This window comes from Rana temporaria, chromosome 10 (genome assembly GCF_905171775.1).
Source record: "Rana temporaria chromosome 10, aRanTem1.1, whole genome shotgun sequence".
NCBI classification, from domain to species: domain Eukaryota; kingdom Metazoa; phylum Chordata; class Amphibia; order Anura; family Ranidae; genus Rana; species Rana temporaria.
In genome coordinates, this window is record NC_053498.1 from 13,844,973 (window position 1) to 13,854,161 (window position 9,189).

A 9,189-nucleotide genomic window follows, 5' to 3' on the forward strand; every position below is an offset into this window, starting at 1 on the left:
AATTCTCATTAAGCCATGGGACCTAACAGTATGACCTCTCTGAGCCTGCCCCCCTCCCCCGGGCCCCGACCAATGTAGCTGGAGAGCAGGAAGTAATGAGTGAGGTGGAGGATTGCAAAAATGACCACTCCGGTGCAGCGCTCACTGAAAGTTGCCCTGACATGAGAGTGGCAGCCTTCTAGTTTGTGCAGTTTTCTTCTTCTTGTGCTCTATGTAAGTGTCCAACAGTTTAACCTGAGCACTGTGAACAGACTGGTCTCAATGTGTGCTGTGCGCTGTGCTATGGTGTCAACGGCTGTGCAGTTGTGTGGATCTCGGCGCTGGATTGTACTCCCGCTGTGCTGCAGCTCCTCCCCTCACTGCCAGCTTGAATAAAAGTTGGGAAGTGGGGAAATGCCAGCATGGAGCCGCACACACAGGCTCCTGATGATGAGATGAATAGGAGAGTGAGAGAGAGGATGGATGGATGGATGGGAGTTGCAGAGGAGACAGCAAGAGAATGGGGAAGAGACCCAGTTCTAGTGCCCTGTCCCTCTGGTCTGCCCCCAGTGCCCTGTCCCTCTGGTCTGCCCCCAGTGCCCTGTCCCTCTGGTCTGCCCCCAGTGCCCTGTCCCTCTGGTCTGCCCCCAGTGCCCTGTCCCTCTGGTCTGCCCCCAGTGCCCTGTCCCATTTTGTTAAAGTTGTTGTTGGTAATATTTAATTTTGTAACTTGATTCTGCATAAAACATGGTCATTCCATGAGATAATCTACGAGGGCGTGTTTACGGGTGCAATTAGGCGCAGGGCAGTGTATGAATTAGGTGGGGCAACTGGTGGCGAGTAACTCTTGAGGCCTGGCTAGTAGCTCAGGACTTGAAATTTTGAGCCCTGCATTAGAGTATATACAGTGCCTTGCAAAAGTATTCACCCTCTTGGCTTTTACCTATTTTGTTACATTGCAGCCTTTAGGTCAATGTTTTTTTAATCTGAATTATATATGATGGATCAGAACACAATAGTCTAAGTTGGTAAAGTAAAATTAGAAAAAACGGATAATTGGCATGTGTGTATGTATTCACCCTCTTTGTTATGAAACCCCAGCCACTCAAAATTTAATGAGTGGCTGGGGCGGCGCATGTGCGGGAGTACTTCGTTCCGGCACGGAGCTCTGAATTTCTGGCACGATCCGCCGAACCTTCAGAACGCATGCGCCGCTGACGTCATCGGCTGCATGCAGGGCGAAGATCTCCTAAACTGTGCAGGTTTAGGAGATATTCATTTTACCTACAACAGGGGTGCCCAACCTTTTGAAGAACGAGGGCCACTTAAACAACTTGGTAACCAGTCGAGGGCCACAATGAGCGGAGCGGGCAGATGACAGGTCACGGCTACTCTATAGGCCCTCTGATCCGCCCAGATGAAAGGGGACAATCTCTATAGAGGTGGTTGGGCTGATCTTGTGAAAAGGGCCCAAGACTCCTTTCGCACTGATGTGCTGCGGTTCATCCTCACTGCGGGTGCAGCGTAGTGCACCTGTGTCTATCCTGCAGGTTAGCTGAACTTTGCCATAGACGGCGCTGTAGAGGAAGCATCGGCTTATGGGGCGCTGCTTCGCATCCACTTTCTTCCTCTACCACCAGCTTCATTCACAACAACGATTCTGTGGTATGGCGGGTCGGCAAGCTGTGATCTGGGCTTGCCAACCCACTATTCCAGAGCAGGAGGTCGCGGGCCACATCAGAGGGCTCCACAGGCCACTGGTTGGCCACCCCTGACCTGCAGCAGGTGTAGGTAAAAATCACCAAGAGGAGGATACAACTGCTTTAAAGGCTTCCCACCTATGTGTTGTGGTAATGTGCAATAAGACTTTTAAATTGAAGGGGCAAGTTGGAATTCCACTGAGGATATCTGAATTCATGAAACTCGCTCTGAAATGGAACATCATCTAAATTTCTCGAATAACTCTTGTTTTGAACAGAACCGTAGAAACTCTTTAATGCTTATGGAGTGACAGGTTGTACAAAGCACTGCTCAGTTAAAAGGAATGACCAAAAGTGCGGTCTGGTTTCCATGGATAGCCTGAGGGGAAAGGAAAACCAATTCAGCAATCATTTTCACCTGTCAAGAGGAAACTAAACAGTAATTGCTTAAAAGGTAGAATTTCTGCCAAACATTTTTTAGGATTTTGGACAGAGAGGGGAAGGGTTGGCACCTCCATGGGGTATGTACTGCATTTACTTCTGTTGGAGGGAATAAACCCTCCCCCCCCCCCACAAAAAAAAAAAACACACAACATTTGAATGCAGTTTTATATAGAAAAACTTTAGCAGACTCGGGGGAGGGTTGATTTACTAACATTGGAGCACTCAGAATCTGGTGACGTTGTACATGGTAGCTGTAACGGTCAGGGGTTAACACCGTTTACGATATTCCATTCCACCAACCCAAGACAGCTTCCGACACTGCACAATCCAGCAGACATGACCCATTGGATTTCCCCCAGAAATGAGACACACACAGCTCTGTCTCTGGTTCCAAACAGATAGGATCCTTTAATGGTAAACTCAGGCTTGTTATATACAGTTAGAAGCCCCAAGAAACAATGGCCCAACTCCACCCACAACATGACACAATGGGTGCTCAATGCACATTCCTTTAGATAATGACATTCAGATAATCTACATGAACTAATTACTAGTCATTTACCCAGACGTTCTGACTCCGCGATAAGCTATTCTCATCTGATACACAATACACATTCCTTTGTAGACGTAATGGACATGCGAATCCACTACAGCTGAAAAGTCAGCCATCTGACCTTTCAGACTGCCAACCCCCAACACATCTATCATCAATAGACTTTCACACAATGAAATATCTTAGGAGCCAGATTCAATTAACACCTCAACAGTATGTGTCCCCACACGAATGAGTCACTCTCCTATTGACCTGTTGGGGTCAGAATTAACCACCTGTAATATTTCAAGATATCCTGCAATACATGAATTATCATTACTGTCCCATCTCATGTAATCCGAGATATCATTTCTCAGTCATCCTATGCCCCTATTGGACATAGGATGACCCTAGACCCAAGAGTCATTGGTGAAGCTGGCACAGGCGTACCCCGCATCCTTCAAAAGTCTCTGGGTATCACGGGCCATTCCGTTACAGTAGCCAATCAACTTCTAAAATCAGCTTGTTTAGTTGGGTGTTGACAATAAAACCTGGAAGCGGATTGGTTCCTAAGCAGAGCTGCAGAGTTTTAGTACGGTAAATCTCCTCCATCCATGGTCTTTGGTTTATCAAACCAAACACTTATAAAAACGGATATGTTTCTGAATAAAAGTAAAAGCTCATTTGTCCAGCATTAAATTCTCTTCCCCTATTAGATGCCTCGCCCAGGGCCACCATCACATTAGGCCTGATGATAACTTCTCTACTTGGAGGAATTCTGCTTGCCCACTGATTGTCCATCCCGGGTATCGTCTATGATGGGAGACAGGTAAGCACAACTTTTCGAAAAATGGTTTCACCAACCCTAAAGGTGTTGTAAAGGTTTGTGTTTTTTCACCTTAATGCAACCTATGCATTAGGGTGAAAAAAAACACCTCGCTGACCTAGCCTGCCCCCCCTTCCCCCGTTTTACTTACCTGAGCCCGTTCACCTGCTGTGCGCGTTCGCCAGTGTCCTCTTCTCCACTGAGTCTGGCCGTTGATTGGATAGATTGATAGCAGCGCAGCCATTGGCTCCCACTGCTGTCAATCACATCCAATGACGTGGCCGCCGGGGGGCAGGAGCGATTCATACAGTTGGTGTCTATGGACGCCAACTGTTTGACATGGGAGCACGCCCGCAAGCTAACCCCCTCAGGAAAGAGCTTCCCAGAGGGGGATAGCTTTAGTGGGGAGGAGCCGAGAGAGCCGCAGTGGGACCCCAGAAGACGTGGATCGGGGCCACTCTGCAAAACTAACTGCACAGTGGAGGCAAGTATAACACGTTTGTTATTAAAAAAACAAACCTATACAACCCCTTTAAAGGCCGAGACCACTCACAGCGAAAATCAGCTTTGGGTTTAGGCATAATAGATGGAGTAGCCCTCTGGTTTCTTCTACCACTACAGGACTACTAATAAGATCTTATAACCATGCTTTCAGTATTCCTCCTTCTCTGGTGGAGACAAAGCTAAGCAAGGGTGGCTGACATATTCTACTACAATTGGGTGGGAGTTCTGGTGGTGGCTGATGCAGGCGATTGGAGCTGGTAAACTTGATCTCCTAGATCCCATAGCCAAAGTCCCTAGAAAACCACTGGGCAGGGAGGAGAATTCGTGTGACAATAGCGAATATTTCTTTGCTATTGTCACACAACTGGGTGGGCTTCAGTCGTAGTGCTCTGCACCCCGAGTGAACCGTCTCTTAGTGTTTGGGTCAAGGTCAGTATATTTTGGACAGAATTATTTTTTTTTCTAGCATCAGTATTAGTGTGTTTTAGGTAGGACAAAAAACAAAAACAAAAACCAAAAAAAAAAGCAAAATGCGCATATTGCTTCTGGGCTGTACTATGGGTTCAAACAACGAACACTATACACATATCGTTGTGATCGTCAGGAGCAGGAGAATTTATTTTGGGTTGCACTTTGAAGGTAGGTTATAGTAGTAACAAGAAATATACAGGTAACTTATGGTTTGTTTTACTATTTTGGGCCGACAAAAACGAGGTATGATCTCTCCTGGATACAAAAAGTAGTTGTGATGATATGTACAGGTTTACCAACACATCAAAATTGTGCTTATGCATTTAGGATTTGTTTTACCCTTAGGCAACTTTCACACAGGGGCGAGAGGTGTGGTGGCGCTTTACCTATTATACTATTTTTAGTGTCGCTTTACCGCTAATTTTGCGGCGCTATTCGGCCACTAGCAGGGCGTTTTTACCCCCGCTAGCGGCCGAGAAAGGGTTAAAACCGCCCGGAATGCACCTCTGCAGAGACGCATTGCCGGCGGTATAGCCGCGCTGTCCCATGGATTTCAATGGGCAGGAGCGGTGGAGGAGCAGTATACACACCGCTCCTTCACCGCTCCAAAGAAGCCGCTAGCAGGACTTTTTTCCCGTCCTGCTAGCGCACCACTCCAGTGTGAAAGCCCTCGGGGCTTTCACACTGGAGAAACAGCAGCAGTTGTTTAGGGTCAGTTTGCAGGCGCTATGTTTAGCGCAATAGCGCCTGCAAACCGCCCCAGTGTGAAAGGGGTCTTAGGCGTGAAGAGTTAATATGCAGGTGTGTTTATGGGAGGGAATTAAAGAAAAATGGAGACACATCCATAGGACGTGTTTGGTGACGATGTTTTCTTTTTTAACCCAACGTTTTTTTTTTTTAGGCATCTTAAGAAATTAAGCCAGAGAAGAAGAAGACCACTACCTACCTCACAGTGCTGCTTTCCTGAGCCGTTATCAGCTACCAACTGTGACTGTACACATCCCTGTGTTCAACCCTTTAAGAGCCATTTTACCCCCCAGTCAGGCCATTTCACCAGCACCTGATCCTTTCTAAATTCTAGTGGCGAGATCTTTGCAATAGACTTCTCAACTTCACCCACCTGCCTGTCTGTCGGAATGTTGGTGTCATGGACCTTTGCCAGGCTTTTATTGTCATAGTAAGAGTCAAGAGTCCCTCTTGAGAAATCCACCCGACTGTTCCCGGTGACCACCGAGACAGAAAGTCACGAAAAATCCAAAGTTTCAGGGCCCATATATACAGTATCTCACAAAAGTGAGTACACCCCTCACATTTTTGTAAATATTTTATTATATCTTTTCAAATGGCAACACTGCAAAGGGCGGGGCCAACTCAATATTGAACCCTACGGACTAAGACTGGGATGCCATTAAAGTTCATGGCCCGGATTCACAAAGCACTTACGCCGACGTATCTCAACTTATCGAGATACGCCGCGTAAGTGTAAATATGCGTATCTGTGTGCCGTGCCCACAAAGTGAGATAAGCCTAAAAATTGGCTTCATCCGACCAATGTAACTTGCCGGCGTAACGTAGGCGCATATTTACGCTGGGCGCATTTGCCGCTCCCATTGATTTTCTATGCACATATGCAAATGAGGGAGATACGCCGATTCACAAACGTACTTGCGCCCGGCGCATAATATACGCTGTATGCGTAAGTCGCATGTCCGGCGTAAAGTTATTACCCATATATGAGGCACAACCCATGCAAAAGGTATGGACCAGGGAACTCAAGCCGTCATATTTTACGTTGTTTACGTTGGACGTGAATAGGGCTGGGCGTAGGTTACGTTCACGCCGTAGGCAGTGATCCGTCGTATCTTAGGCATTCGTTCCGACGTGATTCTGAGCATGCGCACTGGGATGCGTCCACGGGACAGCGTTTGCGCCGTTCGTTATTCGTATCTATCTGGTGCTCATCCCATTATTTGCATGGGGTCACGCCTCATTAGCATGGCTCACGCCCACTTCCACTTACGACGACTTACGCCTAAGAAACCCAGCGCAGATTTGGCAGAACTGGCTTTGTGAATCCAGTGCTTGTCTCTCTGCGCTGCGTCGGCGTAGTGTAAAAAAGATACGCAACTGCGGCATAAATATGCGCCGATGTATGTGAATCCGGGCCCACGTGTGTGTAAAGGCAGGTGTCCCAATACTTTTGGCAATATAGTGTGTTTTTTTTTTGATTAGGTATGCTTTAACAGCTAAAGAGGAGTGACACTGCATGTCAGGGGTACGGACCTGTAAAACAAATTGGCAGAAGATGATCACTTCTGGGGTCTGTTAGAGAATATAAACCAGCGAGTGAATCATCTCGTCTACATCCACTTATAAGAAATATTTTTTTTTAGTAGGACTGACCTTTGCAGATGGTGACTGATGGACAAGAAAACATGAAGTCGGTTATTTTTCCCCTTGCTGTAATTTATGCCTATAAATAAATAAATGAATATTTTACTCTTTGTACAGGAAAACTGGAGTCATCTTCTGATTAATAATGGGTCACTATGGAGGGAAGAAGTAGATGATAACGAGTTACAAGGAGACGATTGCTCATATATGTGACATTCCCGCTACTCCCAGAAAGGATGATCGGCATCCTTTCTGGGAGTAGCGGGAATGTCACATATATGAGATTGGCTCCACTTATGTAGTCATTAACAAAAAAAATAAAAAATCCACTTTGCAATAATGGATATACCATTTATAAATGCTATACAATCTATTTGGTAATCTAAAACTATTTTAACCACTTAAGACCCGGACCTTTAGGCAGCTAAAGGACCTGGCCAGTTTTTGCGATTCGGCACTGCGTCGCTTTAACTGACAATTGTGCAGTCGTGCGATGTGGCTCCCAAACAAAATTGGCGTCCTTTTTTCCCCACAAATAGAGCTTTCTTTTGGTGGTATTTGATCACCTCTGCGGTTTTAATTTTTTGCGCTATAAACAAAAATAGAGCGATAATTTTGAAAAAAAAAAATGCAATATTTTTTACTTTTTGCTATAATAAATATCCCCCAAAAATATATATAAAAAAAATCTTTTTCCTCAGTTTAGGCCGATACGTATTCTTCTACATATTTTTGGTAAAAAAAAAAAAAAATCGCAATAAGCGTTTTTCGATTGGTTTGCGCAAAATGTATAGCGTTTACAAAATAGGGGATCGTTTTATGGCATTTTTATTATTATTATTTTTTTTTTTACTACCAATGGCGGTGATCAGCGATTTTTTTCGTGACTGCGGCATAATGGCGGACACTTTGGACAATTTTGACACATTTTTGGGACCATTGTCATTTTCACAGCAAAAAATGCATTAAAAATGGATTGTTTACTGTAAAAATTACAATTGCAAATTGGGAGTTAACCACAAGGGGGCGCTAAAGGGGTTAAGTGTGACCTAATTTGTGTTTCTAACTGTAGGGGGGTGTGGCTGTAGGTGTGACGTCATCGATTGTGATTCCCTATATAAGGGAACACACGATCAATGACGGCGCCACAGTGAAGAACGGGGAAGCCGTGTTTACACACAGCTCTCCCCGTTCTTCAGCTCCGGGGACTGATCGCGGGACTCCAGCGATTTTTTTTTACCAAAAATAGGTAGAAGAATACGTATCGACCTAAACTGAGGAAAAAAAATGTTTTTTTATATGTATTTTTGGGGAATATTTATTATAGCAAAAAGTAAAAAATATTGCATTTTTTTCAAAATTGTCGCTCTATTTTTGTTTATAGTGCAAAAAAATAAAAACCGCAGAGGTGATCAAATACCACCAAAGGAAATCTCCATTTGTGGGAAAAAAAGGACGCCAATTTTGTTTGGGAGCCACGTCGCACGACCGCGCAATTGTAAGTTAAAGCGACGCAGTGCCGAATCGCAAAAACTGTCCGGGTCCTTCAGCTGCCTAAGGGTCCGGGTCTTAAGTGGTTAAACATCCCCTACTGTCTCCATAGGCCGAAAAGGTTGCTGTTGCTATAGGCAACAGACATTCCCCTGTCTTATATTATATGACATAATAACACTGGTACAGGAATTTCCATACCCGCCTTTAGCAGAGTTTCGGCCACGTGATTTCACTTCCACCGTGGCTCTGTGTACTCTTATATCATGTACATTCTCACTATTCTTGTTTGGCCTTTCTGTCAGAAGCCTCACACACCCTTCGCATCGTATCTGCATTCCTGGAATAGCTTCAATATTTTTTTCGGCTTTAAAAATGACATTTTATTCACTCCTCCTTCCCCTTCGGTCTGGTGAAGGAGGTGCGCGCCTCACGTTGTCTTCATTAAAGTAAACGCAATCCAAGTGGATGACATTTAGTTTGCTAAGGCATTGCGTATTTATATATATATACACATACACACACAAACGTTATTGCCTGTTTTTCCTGCGTTTTCTCATTAACCACTTCAGCCCTGGTAGGATTTACCCACTTCCTGACCGGGCCATGTTTCGCGATACGGCACTGCGTCGCTTTCACCGACAATTGCGTGGTCATGCAACGTTGTACACAAAATTTACGTCCTTTTTCCCCACAAATAGAGATTTATTTTGGTGGTATTTGATCACCTCTGTGGTTTTTATTTTTTGCACTATAAAAAACAAAACAAAACCAAAAAAAACAAAAAAATATTTTTTACTTTTTGCTATAAAAAAAAAAAAAACATCCCCAATTGAAGATTTTTTTTT

The 9,189-nt window shown here is 44.7% G+C and overlaps 1 long non-coding RNA gene across 1 annotated transcript in view; it reads right to left on the reverse strand.

The window, feature by feature from the left end:
- The window catches only part of LOC120916349, a 65,449-nt gene extending 58,519 nt beyond the window's left edge, over positions 1-6,930 (reverse strand). The window contains exon 1 of the long non-coding RNA XR_005743982.1: positions 6,860-6,930. This is a non-coding gene — a long non-coding RNA (uncharacterized LOC120916349). The remainder of the gene's footprint in view (positions 1-6,859) is intronic.
- Positions 6,931-9,189: the final 2,259 nt, after the last annotated feature.